The sequence below is a fragment of the Balaenoptera musculus genome, chromosome 7 (assembly GCF_009873245.2).
Source record: "Balaenoptera musculus isolate JJ_BM4_2016_0621 chromosome 7, mBalMus1.pri.v3, whole genome shotgun sequence".
NCBI lineage: Eukaryota > Metazoa > Chordata > Mammalia > Artiodactyla > Balaenopteridae > Balaenoptera > Balaenoptera musculus.
The window spans coordinates 64,651,648-64,667,693 of record NC_045791.1 but is presented as its reverse complement, the minus strand read 5'-3'; positions in this window follow the sequence as shown (position 1 = coordinate 64,667,693).

Genomic DNA, 16,046 nt, shown 5'->3' with positions numbered 1-16,046 from the left:
TTCGGTAGGTTCACATCTTTTTTGTTGATGGTTGTTCAGCAGTTAGTTGTGATTTTGGTGTTTTCATGAGAGCAGGTGAGCTCAAGTCCTTCTACTCTGCCATCTTGTATATTAAAATTTTATCAATCAATACTAATGAAAGAAGGTGCCTAGTAACAAATATAAAAACAGCAGGCCCAATAAACCAATGTGGTATCTCAGGTAATGGCAAATTCTAGGGTATTACCTATATGAACTAAAAAGTAACTGTTTCAATTTTGAAAATAAATTTAACAATTTGTTTGATTGAGGTTACCTCCTTAACCTTCTACTTAAGGAAGTAACAGAGATGAAAGAATAGTAACTTCTGTTTGTGTCTCAAAGCCTGTGATTCCACTTCCAAATATGTCTACATGGCACGAAAATTCAATCATTTTTAAAATTTTATTCTTTGTTTGACAAGGATTTTTGGATCATAGTCAGAATTTGTCAAAAATTTTTTTAATGTTTTGGAAAACTGTTTTGAGTAAAATCTATTGATTGAACCAGTTTGGTCATTTTAACAAATATAATCAAATCTAGTCTAATTATTTTGATGAATAAGATCACAGTGACAGTCATATTGAAAAAACTGATTTTACTATTGTTTCTCAAATAAAGTTATTCATTCATATTATTACTAGAGGTCCTTGTTCCCAAAAGGAACCCAAGTGCTCTAACATAAATAATGTTTTCCCTTTTCAAAGGATTTAATGGAAGTACCAAATTAAGGCAGTTGTTTTTAAGGAAGGAAGCTAACATATGAAGATAAGCTATACTGTATCTATCTGGAGTGGCATAATTGACATCTAAAAGCTGTGATCCTACAACCACCTTTATTAGGAATCCTTCCTACTTTGTGATATTCCCCTACCACCAGATGGGCTAAGGAAGAACGTGTCTCTCTGTGTTCCTAATAAGATAAAAGTAAGTTGCAAATAGATTTCAGCATTTATAGTTCAGAAGTGTTCTTATTCGTAAAAATTCCCAACTTCCATCCAAGGCTGACAAGAGTGCTGATAATACATAAATATTGTTCAGCATTGCTTTAATAAAGAAATAAAGACACATTAGACAATTTGATTTGTCTTTGCCAAAGTTTCTTTTTCCAGTGGTTTAAAAAAAATGTATAATTTACTCCAGGGAGGAGTGGCAGCCTTACTTTTGGTAGACCCAGCATAAACACAAACATGAAAATCAGCAAACAATCCAACATTTTTCTGTTAACATTGCTCCACATTTAAAGAAAGGTGTTTGAAGTCCACGTATAGTAGAATATTTAGCAAAACATTAATGGAATCACATACATGAGAACACCTCACAGAGTGCCTGGCTTAATTAGTGAACTAACCAGTTAAATTTGATTTGACTTCTCAAATACTTTTCCCCCAGTCAGTATCCTCAGCGAACTCTAAAACAAGAAAAGAGAGAGGCAGACTTAAATTTAGAGTTGAAAAGCTAAATTTAATGCTCCTTGCATAAAATATGATAAATAGAGAAAATGATAATACACATCAGAAATTAACACTTACAAGTCTAAGTGTCCCATTTTTGTCACAATTTATAAATAGCTTCTTAAAACAAGAGTTTAAAAGAAGAAAAATTCTCAGGGCATCTGGTATTTTCATGTTTCTCATCAGAGTTTCAGAGAGGTTGAAAGAGGCCCAGGACATTTTGTTTTCGAGATTCCCAATATATTTTAAATGATGAAATAGCAAAATGAGTTTGCCAAACTTGAGTAAGACTTTAAATTATTGCAGTTAGCCAACTGATACTTTAACACATTAAAAATACGTTCACTTGATGAATAATCCCAGTTGGAGATTAATATCTAAAATCTCAATGCTAAGTGCTTCATGACAGTGAGACCCAGGGCCCTTCATATGGCAGGCAGTCCCTGTTTCACATAATTTCTAGATAATAGAGATCACCCTATAAATAACAGACTGATATTTTCTTTAATTTTAATCACTAAAAGAGGAACTTTAAAACGATTGTATATTTTTTCCTAAAAGACTAACTTAATGTTATAAAGCATCAAAAAAATTAAGCATTACTATTTACCATTTTTAATGATAACATATGACCATATGTTCATTAAACATGAATGAAATAATTCTGTCCCTTTAGAATATGATCCTATCTATCTCATAATAAGTCAGGCATTCAATATTTATTCAGTGCCCCTCATGTGTCAAGCACTATTACAGGCTCTGAAGAAACGTCAATGAAGAGATTACACACAAAATAATGCCTGTTCTATGGAGCAGTCAAGGCAGGGGTGAAAAGAAGAATAGACAAAGTCATGATTTTTTTAATTGAAATTAAAAAATGTATTTATAACAAAGTAATATATGCTGTGTATGTGTATGTAATAGATCTGTATATTTATAGCCTTTTTTCTCTGTCTCTCTCTCTATATCTTTCTATGTGTAAATATATAATCATATATATATCATGTATATAATCTTACTGTGAAAGTTAGATGTAGAGGAATGAAGAAATTCTTTAGTTTTCTAAATCAAAATATTTCTGTTCTCTAGATTGGCAGAACAACCCATTTTAATCCTTTTTTGGAATAATTCTTCTTTGTTTTTCCACGACTCTAGGAGGTTTACGGGATATATAGAAAATGGAAAGAGTCTTTAAATGTCTACATGGCCACTGTTTTACACACTTATTGTTGTGCAGGTCTGCATGATCTTTTAAATATTTTACCATATGTCATGAAATATTTTTCAAACATTATTTACACTACCTACATGGTATTTCTTATTTATCTACCATTTTTTCAACCGTTTCTTTTGTGTTGAATATTAGTTACTCCCAATTTTTTAAATGTTACAAATGATGCTATAAAGGAGTCATCCATTAATTCTTGTGTTCAATGTTAAATCTAAGACCTCTTTTCTAGTTAGTTATGACATCAATGGATTTCCCCTAATAATATAGAGCATGAAATATGTTATAGTTATAACTGGTCTTATTCTTGCTTGGTCCTTCTTACCAAAGGAGTAGACTGTGTAAACCACACAGACACTTCAACTTCTCAGAAGCCATGAAGTCACCATAACGTCAGAGTCTGTGCATTGTTGATATACTGAGTCACTCTTCTGCTGCGAATATCATAGTACTACTAACTCTTTCCCCTTATACACACTTAAGCAGCAAAGTCATTCCACTCATAATAAGTTTGCCTATAATACTACTCTGAACCATAAGGATAATTTATGAATTGATTCTGCTGCTATCTTGAATAAATTCTTAGACTCACACATTAGCAATCCATGTCTATTGCTTTGGAATTAGTATGTTTTACTTCTGAAGCACAATCATCTCTCTAACAGTTATAGATACTCCTTTCATAATTCAAATAACCCCGGTCCCTGTATACACCCACCTCTTCTCATTTTATCACATTTTATAAGGATAAAATTTAAAACCAGATTATCCGTGATCCTAATATCATAAATATTATGTAAACAAAAGAGTAAGTTGTAGCAGGATGAACTAAGACTTCCGGTATAATGTTGAGTAGGAATGGTGAGATGGGACATCCTTGCCTTCTTCATGTTCTTAGCAGGAAAACATCTAGTTTGTCATCATTAAGTATGATGTTAGCTATAGGTTTTTTGTGGATATTCTTTATTAATTTGATGAAGTTAACTCTAGTTTGCTGAGAGTATCAGGAATCGATGCTGGATTTTGTCAAATGCATTTTATGCATCTATTGATTTGTTCATATAAGTTTTTTTCTTCTTTAGTCTCTTGATCTAATGGATTACATTAATTTGTTTTTGAAAGTTGAAACAGCCTTCCACACCTGGATCATGGTATATGATTCCACACCACTAAGTCATGGTATATAATTCTCCTTATATATTGTTGGATTTGACTTGGTAAAATTTGGTTGAGGATTTGCATTTATGGTTGTGAGAGATATTGGTCTGTACTTTTCCTTTCTTGTAACATAATGTCTTTCTGTCCTTTTTATATTAGGGTAATGCTGGCCTAATACAATGAGTTAGGAAGTGTTCCTTCTACTTCTGTTATATGAAAGAGATTGTAGAAAAATCGTACAATTTCCTCTTTAAATGTTTGATACAATTTACTAGTGAACTCATCTGGGCCTGGAGCTTTCTGTTTTGGAAGGTTATTAATTAATGATTCAATGTTTTTAATAGATATAGGCCTATTCATAATGTCTATTTTTTCTTTTGTAAAATTTGGCGAATTTGGTAGATTGTATTTGTTCAAGGAATGGGTCCATTTAATCTGTGTTATCAAATTTATGGGCATAGGGTTGTTTATAATATCCTTTTTCATATCTACATGATCAGTTATGATGGCCCCTCTTTCATTTCTAATATTAGTTATTTTTGCCTGCCTTATCCTTTTTTATTTTTGATAGCCTCATTAGAGGTTTCTCAATTTTTTTGATCATTTAAAAGAACCAGCTTTTGGTTTCATTGATTTATTTTTTCTATGGATTTCCTGTTTTAAATTTTACTGATTCCCGCTCTAATTATTATTATCTTTTCTTTTGTCTACTTTGGATTCAATTTGCTTTTCTAGTTTTTTAAGGAGAAAGCTTAGATTATTGATTACAGGTCTCTCTTTCCTAACATACACAATAGATGCTATAAATTTTCCTCCAATCACTTGCTTTACCTGCATCCCACATATTTTTACCAGTTGTATTTTTATTATCATCTAGTTCAAAATATGTTTAAATTTTTTCTTGAGACTTATTCTTTGACCTATGTATTAGTTAGGAGTTTGTTGTTTAATCTCAAAGTATTGTGAGATAATCCAGCTCTCTTTCTGCTATTGATTTGAGTTAATTTTATTGTGATCTAAGAGGACACTGTGTATGAATTATATTGTTATTCACGTTAAGGTGTGTTTTGTAGCCCAGAATGTTGTGTATCTTGTCATTATGGGTTGAATTGTGTATTCCTAAATTTCATGTTAAAGTCCTCACCACAGTACTTAGTAATGTTACCTCATTTGGAAATAGGGTTGTTGTAGATATAATTAATTAAGCTTAGAGGAGGTTATTTGGGTGACTCCTGATACAATATGAAAGAAGGGGAAATTTAGAGACAGACATAGACATGGGAGTCTTTTTGGAAAACTGACCTCTTTTTATTATGTAATGTTTTTTCTTATCCTTCATTATTTCCCTTGTTCTGAAATCAGCTTTGTATGAAATTAATATAGCATGGTATATCTTTCTCCACCCCTTTACTTTTAATTTAGCTGTGTCTTTATATGCCGAGAGAGTTTCTTGTAGACAGTATAGTATTGGGTCTTATTTTTTAAAATTTACTCTGAGAATCTCTCTCTTTTAATTGTTGTATTTCAATCATTGATGTTTAAAGTGATCATTGATATAATATCTACCATATTTGTAATTGTTTTCTATCCATTGCCTTTGTTCTTTATTTCGTTTTTGTTTGTTTTTGTTTTGTTTTCCACTTGTTTTCTGCCTTCTCTGGTTTTAATGGAGTATTATACATAAAATCATCTTCTCTCTTAGTATAGCAATAGTTTTACATATGCATATACAGATACATACACACATACACACACACAGAAACACATCAGGCCTGTGATACATTTTGAGTTAATTTTTGTGTAATTTAAGAGGTAAATCTAGATTCATGTTTTGCACAAGGAAGTCTAATTGCTTTAGCCCTATTTGTTGAAAATACTTTCCCTCCTCCATTAAATTGCCTTTGTGCCTTTGTTAAAAATCACTTGACTATATTGGTGTGAGTCTATTTCAAGCCCCTCTATTCTATTCCCTTGATTTATGTGCCTATTATTTTGCTAATATTGAACTCTCTTTATTACTGTAGCTTTATAGTAATTCTAGAAAGTGGGTATTATGAGTCTCTGAACTTTTTTCTTCTCCAGTATTGTTTTGCTATTCTAGTTCGTTTTTTCATACATTTTAGAATCAGCTTGTCAACATCTACAAAATAGCTAGTTGGGATTTTGACTAGTATTGTGTTGAATCTATTGTGCAGGTTGTGAAGAATTGACATTTTAATAATATTGAGTCTTCCAATTCGTAACAGAGTATATTCCCCATTTATTTTGTTTTTCTGTGATCTCTTTCATCACTGTTTTGCAGTTTTTTACATATAGATCCAATACATATTTTAGTAAATTTATACCTAAGTATTTCATTTCTCCAACTGCTTCTTGATGAAGGTGCAAAAATAATTCAGTGGAGGAAAAATAACCTTTTCAACAAATGGTGCTGGAGCAATTGGACATTCATTGGCAAAAAGTGATCCTCAATCTAAACCTCACATCTTACACAAAAACTAACTCAAATGGATCACAGACTTAACTGAAAAGTGTAAAACTACAAAACTTTTAGAGACAACAAGGGATAGAACCTTTAGAATTTACAGCTAGGCAAGGAATTCTTAGGCTTAACACAAAAAATATGGTCCATAAAAGAGTAATTGTTAAGTTGGACTTCATCAACATTAGAAACATTTGCTCTATGAATGACCCTCTTAAAAGGATGAATAAACAAGCTATATACTGGGAGAATATATTTACAAATCATATATCCAAGAAAGGACTAGCATGTAGCCTATATACTGAAACAATCCAACTGGGCAAATGTAATATTGTGATTTATAAGAAATATATATTTGGTCATTCAGATGACCAAAATATATTTCTCATATATATTTGGTCTTTGTCTATGGTTGCTGGCTTACAACTCCCCAAATGTTTAGAATTTCCTGAGTGGTAAGAGCATAATGGGAGCATCAGTTGTAATAATATTTGGATTTCCTGTCCTCAGTTCCTGAAATTGCTTTGGAGCCATAAAAGTGAAATAAGTATTTTGTCATTCATAACAAGCCCCTTTCCACAACTAGGTTTATGTTAAAGAGGTGACTTTTGGAAAGCACCTAAAGATGGAGGCTGGTTGCCAGGGGAACCAACCATGAGTAGAGGGGTGGAACTTTCAGTTCCACCTTGTGATATCTGGGGTGGGTAGAGGAGCTGGAGGTTGCATCAATCACCAATGGGCAATGATTTAATCAATTGTGACTATGTAATAAAATCTCCATAAAAGCCTAAAAGGACAGGGTTCGGAGAGCTTCCTGGTTGGTGAACACATGGAGGTGCTGGGAAAGGGGCATACTCAGAGCATGAAATCTCTGCACCCTTTCCCCATACCTTGCTCTATGCATCTCTTGTATCTGGCTGTTGCTGAGTTATATCCTTTGATAGTAAACTGGTGATCTAGTAAGTAAAATGTTTCCCCGAGTTCTGTGAGCTGCTCTAGCAACTTAATCAAACACAAAGAGGGAGTCATTGGAACCTATGATCTATGGCCAGCTGGGTAGAAGCACAGATGAATACTGACCTGGGCTTGCAATTGATGCATCTGAAGTGGGGAGGGGCAGTCATGTGGGCCTAAGCCCTTAACCTGTGGGATGTGATGCTATCTCCTGGTACATAGTGTTAGAATTGCTTTCCATGCTGGTATCTGTGAATTGCTTCGTTCTGTGGGAATTCCCCCCGCATGCCTGCCACTTCAAAATTGTATGATCACAACAGTTTTAACAAAAGACATGAATATAAATTTCACTGAAGAGGATATGTCAATGGCAAATAAGTACATGAAAAGATATTCAACAGCATAGCTATTAGGGAAACACAATTAAAACTGATGAGATTCAGCCATAAAAAGAAATGAAATTGAGTTATTTGTAGTGAGGTGGGTGGACCTAGAGTCTGTCATACAGAGTGAAGTAAGTCAGAAAGAAAAACGAATACTGTATGCTAACACATATGTATGGAATCTAAAAAAAAAAAAAAGTCACGAAGAACCTAGGGGCAAGACGCAGACCTACTAGAGAATGGACTTGAGGACATGGGGAGGGGGAAGGGTAAGCTGGGACAAAGTGAGAGAGTGGCATGGACATATATACACTACCAAATGTAAAATAGATAGCTAGTGGCAACAGGGAGATCAGTTCAGTGCTTTGTGACCCCCTAGAGGGGTGGGATAGGGAGGGTGGGAGGGAGGGACATGCAAGAGGGAAGAGATATGGGGATATATGTATATGTATAGCTGATTCACTTTGTTATAAAGCAGAAACTAACACACCATTGTAAAGCAATTATACTCCAATAAAGATGTTAAAAAAAAACTGATGAGATATTACTAAATACATGTAAAATGGTTAAAATTTAAAAAGTATTGACAATAGCAAATAATTGTGAGGATTCAGAGAAAGTAGATGACTCATATACATTGCTGATGGGAATATAAAATAGTACAACTTCTCTGGAAAAGAGTTTGGCAGTTAATTTTTTTATATAACTAAACACGCCATTAGTAAATTTTTCCTGGTAGTTTTCCCAGAGAGATAAAAACATATGATTATACAAATACCTATACATGAATGTTTTAGGAGCTTTATTAATTACAGACAAAACTTGGAAATGACTCAAATGTTCTTCAGTGGTTAAACTGTTAAACTGTGTACATACATCCCATGGTATACTATTCAATAATAAAAATGGATAGACTTGATGCACACAATAATTTTGGATAAATTGTCAGAGAATTATGCTCAGTGAAAAAAGCTAATACCCAAATGTTATATAATGTGTAATTCCATTTATATAATATTCTTGAAATAACAAAATCATTGAAATCTTCAGTTATGTAATCTTAGGCAAAATAGACATGTAAAAATTGGTATTCCCCTCTAACAATCGAAAAGGGAATATCAAGTGCACATGCACTCACACACACAGTCTCACAAATACACATACATACACATTTGTCTAGCTAACTCAGAGGCCAGTCACCCAGAAATTATCCACTCAATCACTATTGGCATTTTGGTGTATTTATAAAGTTCTTTCTTGAATTGTATATGGATAGATAGATAGATATTAAGAGAAGTTCTCTTTAGGTGATAAAATTATGGATGGCTTATTTTCACTTTTTTATTATTTTCTAAAAATTTCACTATGAGCTTTAGTTACATTTAAATAGATTTAAATTTATTTTTGTAAATGTTATTTTCCCTTTTATGAATGGAATGTTATACACTCAGATTGTGTCCCCCCATATTTATGTGATGTAGCCTTAACCCTCAATGTGATGGTATTTGGAGATTGGGCCTTTGGGAGATAATTAGGTTTAGATAAATTCATGAGGATAGGACCTTCATGATGGAATTAGTGCCCTTATAAGAAGAGACACCAGAGAGCTTGATCCCTCTCTCCCCTACCAGGAGAAGGCCACCACCTACAAGCCAGTAAGAGAGTCCTCACCAGAAACCAACCATGCAAGAACCTTGTCCTTGGAATTCTAACCTCCAGAACTGTGAGAAAATTAATTTCTATTGTTAAGTCACCAAGCCTATGATCTTTTGCTATGGTAGCTGAGTTAAGACACTTCGTTTATAGTCTCTTTACTGTTAAAGCAAGAATGTTGCATTGTTTAAAGTTTCATAACACATCTGAGAACTTGCTGATATCTTTTAGGGAGTACTCTATGTCTTTTAGAGAATATAAATACTAATTTTAGAAGCCATAGTAAGATATGTTTTAAAAGAACAAAGCTTTTCATGAAAGTTCTATTTGCAGTTAGTTTATTCTACCATTAACTTTTTGAGTTAAATTGGATGCTTTTTTTATTTTCCCTCATCTTTAAAATTAGAAAACTTTCTGATTATTAAGAATCACCTCACAGATAAAAGAAAACTGCTCCAATTATCTTTTGGGAATGAGTTTTCATACTGCCTGCACATCAATTCTTCTCAAGAGGAGACATACCTATTTCAAGACTTCTTCTAAAATTACAATTTAAGCAGCTCTTATTTGTGTCAAAATTGTTTAGTCTGCCTGAATTGCCCCAAGAAAAAATATGCTAGAGACTTTATAAAAGGAAAACTTCTTGTTATTCAACTCATATGTTCCTCCTGAGAATTTTTTAAAACACATCTATTTTAAGAAACTGTGGGAAATTTACATTTTATTCAGAGTTGCAAACAACAAATATAAAAAAGATTCAAATAAAGTTGCTGAAGCAGGAGTGTGTTGAATTACTCCAGTAAATTTTTCGGTGTCTATTTATACATGTTTCTAATATTTCCCTCTGAAACATTTATGAGGAAAAGAAATAGAATGTTAGAAGCAAGGCTCTAGTGGTACATTTATGCAACATGTTCCCACAGATAAACTAATGTAAGGCAAATAGGAATAAAAATATATCTAAATACTATAGACCTGCAGCTGCACTTATAGAAAATGGTTAAATAATCCATTAATTAGCAAATCACTCTCATAATATATATGCATTTAAAAACTAAGTCCCAGTCCGTGGTAGATATTAATCAGTGGTTTTTTTTTAAGTTTTGTAAAACATTTTATTATTACTATAGATTTTTCGACACTAAATTTTCTGATAATGGGAAGGAAAGATGCTCCAAAATATGAAAATAATAGTATTTCAACGTAACATACTATTAACAGTTGCCAAACTCCATAAACTTATACAGTGTTCCGTAAAAGATCAAAATTGTTTCTTAACTTTTTAAGTAAGTTGCTTACTTAAGTTACTTTCCAGTCAGTTCATTTTATTTATAATCTTAATCTGATAATCAGTAAGATTATGAGAATAACCAAGTTATATATATATGTGTATCCTCGTAAATATTAGTTTAATAGGCTTAGCAATAAGAATTTACTCTTCTTCAAAAATACCACAAAATTAATCTTTTCCAACATGAGCCATAAAGATAAAGCTACATTTTATAGCATTACCAAATATGCCTGCCTCTGTTTACACAAGATTATTCAACTGATCTAGCTTAAGGATATATGTATAGACATGTGCTACCACTTCACTGGTATCAACTGGGCCCTTTGGGATGATGTCTGGTACTTCTCCTGTTGGAGAGCACAGGAGTGCTTGCAGACCCACTGGGGCCTGGGTTAAGGGGAATGTGTTTGGGACTTCCAGTTTGGAGTGGCGGGCCTATATTTCTGTGGTTTTCAGGAACATCTGTGTATAGTTAGTCATTGCTACTCTTCACGATCTAGGAATGGGTTACAGTAATACTCCTACCCTTCACTTTTTAATTAAAATTTTATTTTTTACTTGAATATACTTGATTTACAATGTTGTGTTAGTTACGGGTATAAGCTAAGTGATTCAGTTATACACATATCCATTCGTTTTCAGATTCTTTTCCCATATAGGTTATTACAGAATATTGAGTAGAGTTCTCTGTGCTATACAGTAGGTCCTTGTTGATTATCTATTTTAAATATAGCAATGTGTATATGTCAATGCCAAACTCCCAGTTGATCCCTCCCACCCTCCCTTCCCACCTGGTAACCATAAGTTCATTCTCTAAGTCTGTGAGTATGTTTCTGTTTTGCAAATAAGACCATTTGTATAATTTTTTTTGGATTTCGCATGTAAGTGATATCATAGGTTATTTGTCTTTCTCTGTCTGAATTACTTCACTTAGTATGATAATCTCCAGGTCCATCCATGTTGCTGCAGATGGCATTACTTCATTCTTTTTAGTATTCCGTTTTATATATGTACCACATCTTCTTTATCTGTTCATCTGTTGATGGACATTAAGGTTGTTTCCGTGTCTTGGCTATTGTAAATAGTGCTTCAGTGAACACTGTGGTACATGACTCTTTTCGAATTATGGTTTTCTCTGGGTATATGCCTAAAAGTGGAATAGCTGGATCACACTGTAGTTCTATTTTTAGTTTTTTAAGGAACCTCCATACTGTTCTCCATAATTTATATTCCCACCAACAGTGTAGGAGGGTTCCTTTTTCTCCACACCCTCTCCAGCATTTGTTCTTTGTAGACATTCTGATGATGGCCATTCAGACCAGTGTGAGGTCATATCTCATTGTAATTTTGATTTGCATTTCTCGGATAAGTAGTGATGTTGACCATCTTTTCATGTGCTTTTTGGGCATCTGCATGTCTTCTTTGGAGAAATGTCTATTTAGGTCTTCTGCCCATTTTTTGATTGGGTTTTTTGTTTTTTTGGTATTTAGCCGCATGAGCTGTTTGTATAATTTGGAGATTTATCCCTTGTTCATTTGCAAATATTTTCTCCCATTCTGTGGGTTTTTTCATTTTGTTTATGGTTTCCTTCGCTGTGCAAACTTTTAAGTTTAGTTAGGTTCCATTTGTTTATTTTTGTTTCTATTTTCATTACTCTACGAGGTGGATTGAAAACGATAATGCTGCAATTTATGTCAAAGAGTGTTCTGCCTATGTTTTCTTCTAGGAATTTTATAGTGTCCAGTCTCATATTTAGGTCTTTAATTGATTTTGAGCTTATTTTTGTGTATGGTGTTAAAGGATGTTCTAATTTCATTCTTTTGTATGCAGCTGTCCAGTTTTCCCAGCACCACTTACTAAAGAGACTACCTTTTTTCCATTGTATATTGTTGCCTCCTTTGTTGTGGACTAATTGACCATAGGTGCATGGGTTTATTTCTGGGCTTTGTATTCTGTTTCATTGATCTATATTTCTGTTTTTGTGCCAGTACCATACTGTTTTGATTACTGTAGCTTTGTAGTATACTCTGAAGTCATGGAGTCTGATTCCTCCAGCTCAGTTTTCCTTACTGAGGATTTCTTTAGCTATTCGGAGTCTTTTGTGTATCCTTACAAATTTAAAAATTTTTTGTTCTAGTTCTGTGAAAAATGCCACTGGTAATTTGATAGGGATTGCATTGAATCTGTAGATTACTTTGGGTCATATAATCATTTTGACAATATTGATTCTTCCAATCCAAGAACATGGTATTTCTTTCCATCTGTTTGTGTCATCTGTTTCTTTCATCAATTTATTATAGTTTTTGGAGTACAGGTCTTTTGCCTCCTTAGGTAAGTTTATTCCTATGTATTTTATTCTTTTTGATGCAATGGTAAATGGGATTGTTTCCTTAATTTTTCCTCCTGATATTTTGTTGTTATAGAAATGCAACAGATTTCTGGGTATTTAATTTTGTATCCTGCAACCTTACTGAATTCATTGATGAGCTCTAGTGGTTTTCTGATAGCATGTTTAAGATTTTCTATTTATAGTATCATGTCATCTGGAAACAATGACAGTTTTACCTTTTCTTTTCCAATTTGGATTCCTTTTATTTCTTCTCTGATTGCTGTGGCTAGGGCTTCCAAAACTATGTTGAATAAAAGTGGAGAGGGTGGATACACTTGTCTTGTTCCTGATCTTAGAGGAAATGCTTTCAGCTTTTCACCATTGAATATGATGTTAGCTATGGGTTTGTCATATATGGTCTTCAATATAAAGTCTATTTTGTCTGCCATGAGTATTGCTACTCCAGCTTTCTTTTGACTTTCATTTGCCTGGAATACCTTTTTCCATCCCCTCACTTTCAGTCTGTATGTGTCCCTAGAACTGAAGTGGGTCTCTTGTAGACAGCATATATATGAGTCTTATTTTTGTATCCTTTCAGTCAGTCTATGTCTTTTGGTTGGAGCATTTAATCCATTTACATTTAAGGTAATTATCAATATGTATGTTCTTATTGCCATTTCTTAATTGTTTTGGATGTGTTTTTGTAAGTCTTTTTTCTTCCCTTCCTCTTTTGTTCTCTCTTGTGATTTGGTGATTATCTTTAGTGTTGTGCTTGGATTGCTTTTTCTTTTTTGTGTGTATATCTATTGTAAATTTTTGGTTTGCAGTTACTATGAGGTTTTGATATAGCAGTATACATATATACACACACATGAGATTGTTTTAAGTTGCTGGTCTCAATTTCCAATATCGTGCATTTGTACTCTCCTCTTCTCATGATTGCTGATTTTGATACCATGTTTGTGTGTGGATGATTTCCTACTTTTACATTATGTTTGCTTTTACTGGTGAGCTTTCCCATTTGTAATTTTCTTGTTTCTAGTTGTGGCCTTTTCTTTTCCCCCTAGAGAAATTCCTTTAGGATTTGTTTCAAAGCTGGTTTGGTGGTGCTAAATTCTCTTAGCTTTTGCTTGTCTGTAAAGCTTTTGATTTCTCTGTTGAATCTGAATGAGAGCCTTGCCTGATAGAGCATTCTTGTTTGTAGGTTTTTCCCTTTCATCACTTTAAATATATCATGCCACTCCCTTCTGGCCTGTAGAGTTTCTGTTGAAACCTTATGGGGATAATCTTGTATGTTATTTGTTCCTTTTCCCTTATTGCTTTTAATATTTTTTCTCTGTTTTTAATTTTATCCGTTTGATTAATATGTGTCTTGGTGTACTCCTCCTTAGGTTTATCTTGTATTAGACTGTCTGCCCTTCTGTGACTTGAGTGTTCCCTTCTCATGTTAGGGATGTTTTTGGCTATAATCTCTTCAGATATTTTCATAGGCCCTTTATCTCTCTCTTCTCCTTCTGGGACCCTATAATGTGAATTTTGGTCCATTTAATGTTGTCCCAGAAGTCTCTTAGACTGTCCTCATTTCTTTTCATTCTTTTTTCTTTATTCTATTCCATTGCAGTGATTTCCACCAATTTGTCTTCCAGCTCACTTACTTGTTCTTCTGCCTCATTTATTCTGCTGTTGATTCCTTCTAGCATATTTTCACTTTGATTAGTATATTGTTTTCTGTTTGTTCTTTAAATCTTCTCGCACTTTGTTAATCATTTTTTGTATCTTCTTGAGCTGTGCCTCCATTCTTTCTCTGAGATCTTGGATCATCTTCAGGATCATTACTCTGAATTCTTTTTCAGGTAGATTGCATATCTCCACTTCACTTAGTTGTTTTTCTTGTTCCTTTTTCTGAAACATATTTATTTGCAGTCTGATTTTGTCTAACTAACTTTTTGTGTTTGTTCTGTCCTTTCTGCAGGCTGCAGGATCATAGTTCCTCTTGCTTCTGGAGTCTGTGTCCTATGGGGTTAGATTGGTCCAGGGGCTTGTTTAGGCTTCCTGGTTGGAGGGACTGGTGCCTGCCTACTGGTGGGTGGGGTTAGGTCTTTACCCTCTGGTGAGTAGGGCCATGTCAAGGGTGTGTTTAGAGGTGGCTTTGAGCTCAGTACAACTTTAGGCAGCCTGTCTGCTGATGGGTGGCATTGTGTTCACCCTGCTGGGTTTTGGCGTGAGGTGTCCCAGCACTGGAGCCTGCAGGCTGTTGAGTGTGGCCAGGTCTCAGTGCCAAAATGGTGACCTCTGGGAGAGCTCATGGCAATCAATATTCCCTGGAGCCTCCACCACCAGTGTCCTTGCCCCCATAGTGAGCCACGGCTATGTCCCGCCTCCCTAGGAGACCCTCCATGACCTACAGGTACTTCTAGCCCAGGATCCCGTGGAATCACTGCTTTCTGCTGGGTCCCAGTGCATGTGAAATCTTGTGTGTGCCTTCCAAGAATGGAATCTCTGTTTTCCCCAGTCCTGTGAAGCTCCTCCACTCAAGTCTCACTGGCCTTCAAAGCCAATGCTGTGGGGGCTCCTCTTCCTTTTGCCAGATGCTCAGGCTGGGGAGCCTAATGTGGGGCTCAGAGTTCTCATTCCTATGTGAGAACCTTTGAGATACAGTTATTTTCCAGTTTGTGTGTCACCCATCCGGCGGTTATGGAATTTGGTTATGTCATGAAAGTTCCCCTCCTACCATCTCTTTGGGGCTTCTTCTTTGTTTTTAAATGTAACATATCTTTTTTGGTAGGTTCCAATCTTTTTTGTCAATGGTTGTTCAGTAGTTAGTTGTGATTTTAGTGTTTTCATGAGAGGAGGTGAGCTCAAGTCTTTCTACTGCAGCTTCTTGTCTGGAATCAAGGGGCTGTTTTAATTTGGATGCTTGTTGCCTCTTTCCTCATTGTGTGCTGGCTGTTATCCACTTAATATGGGGTGTGTAGGTTTGGTGGCATGTGCACACTCTCAGTATGTTGAGGTAGCAATTGGCGCCCACCCACATGTCTCTCAGTGGTGGCAGTAGTCTATCATCCCTGGAACAGCAGGGGCTGCACTTGGCATCTG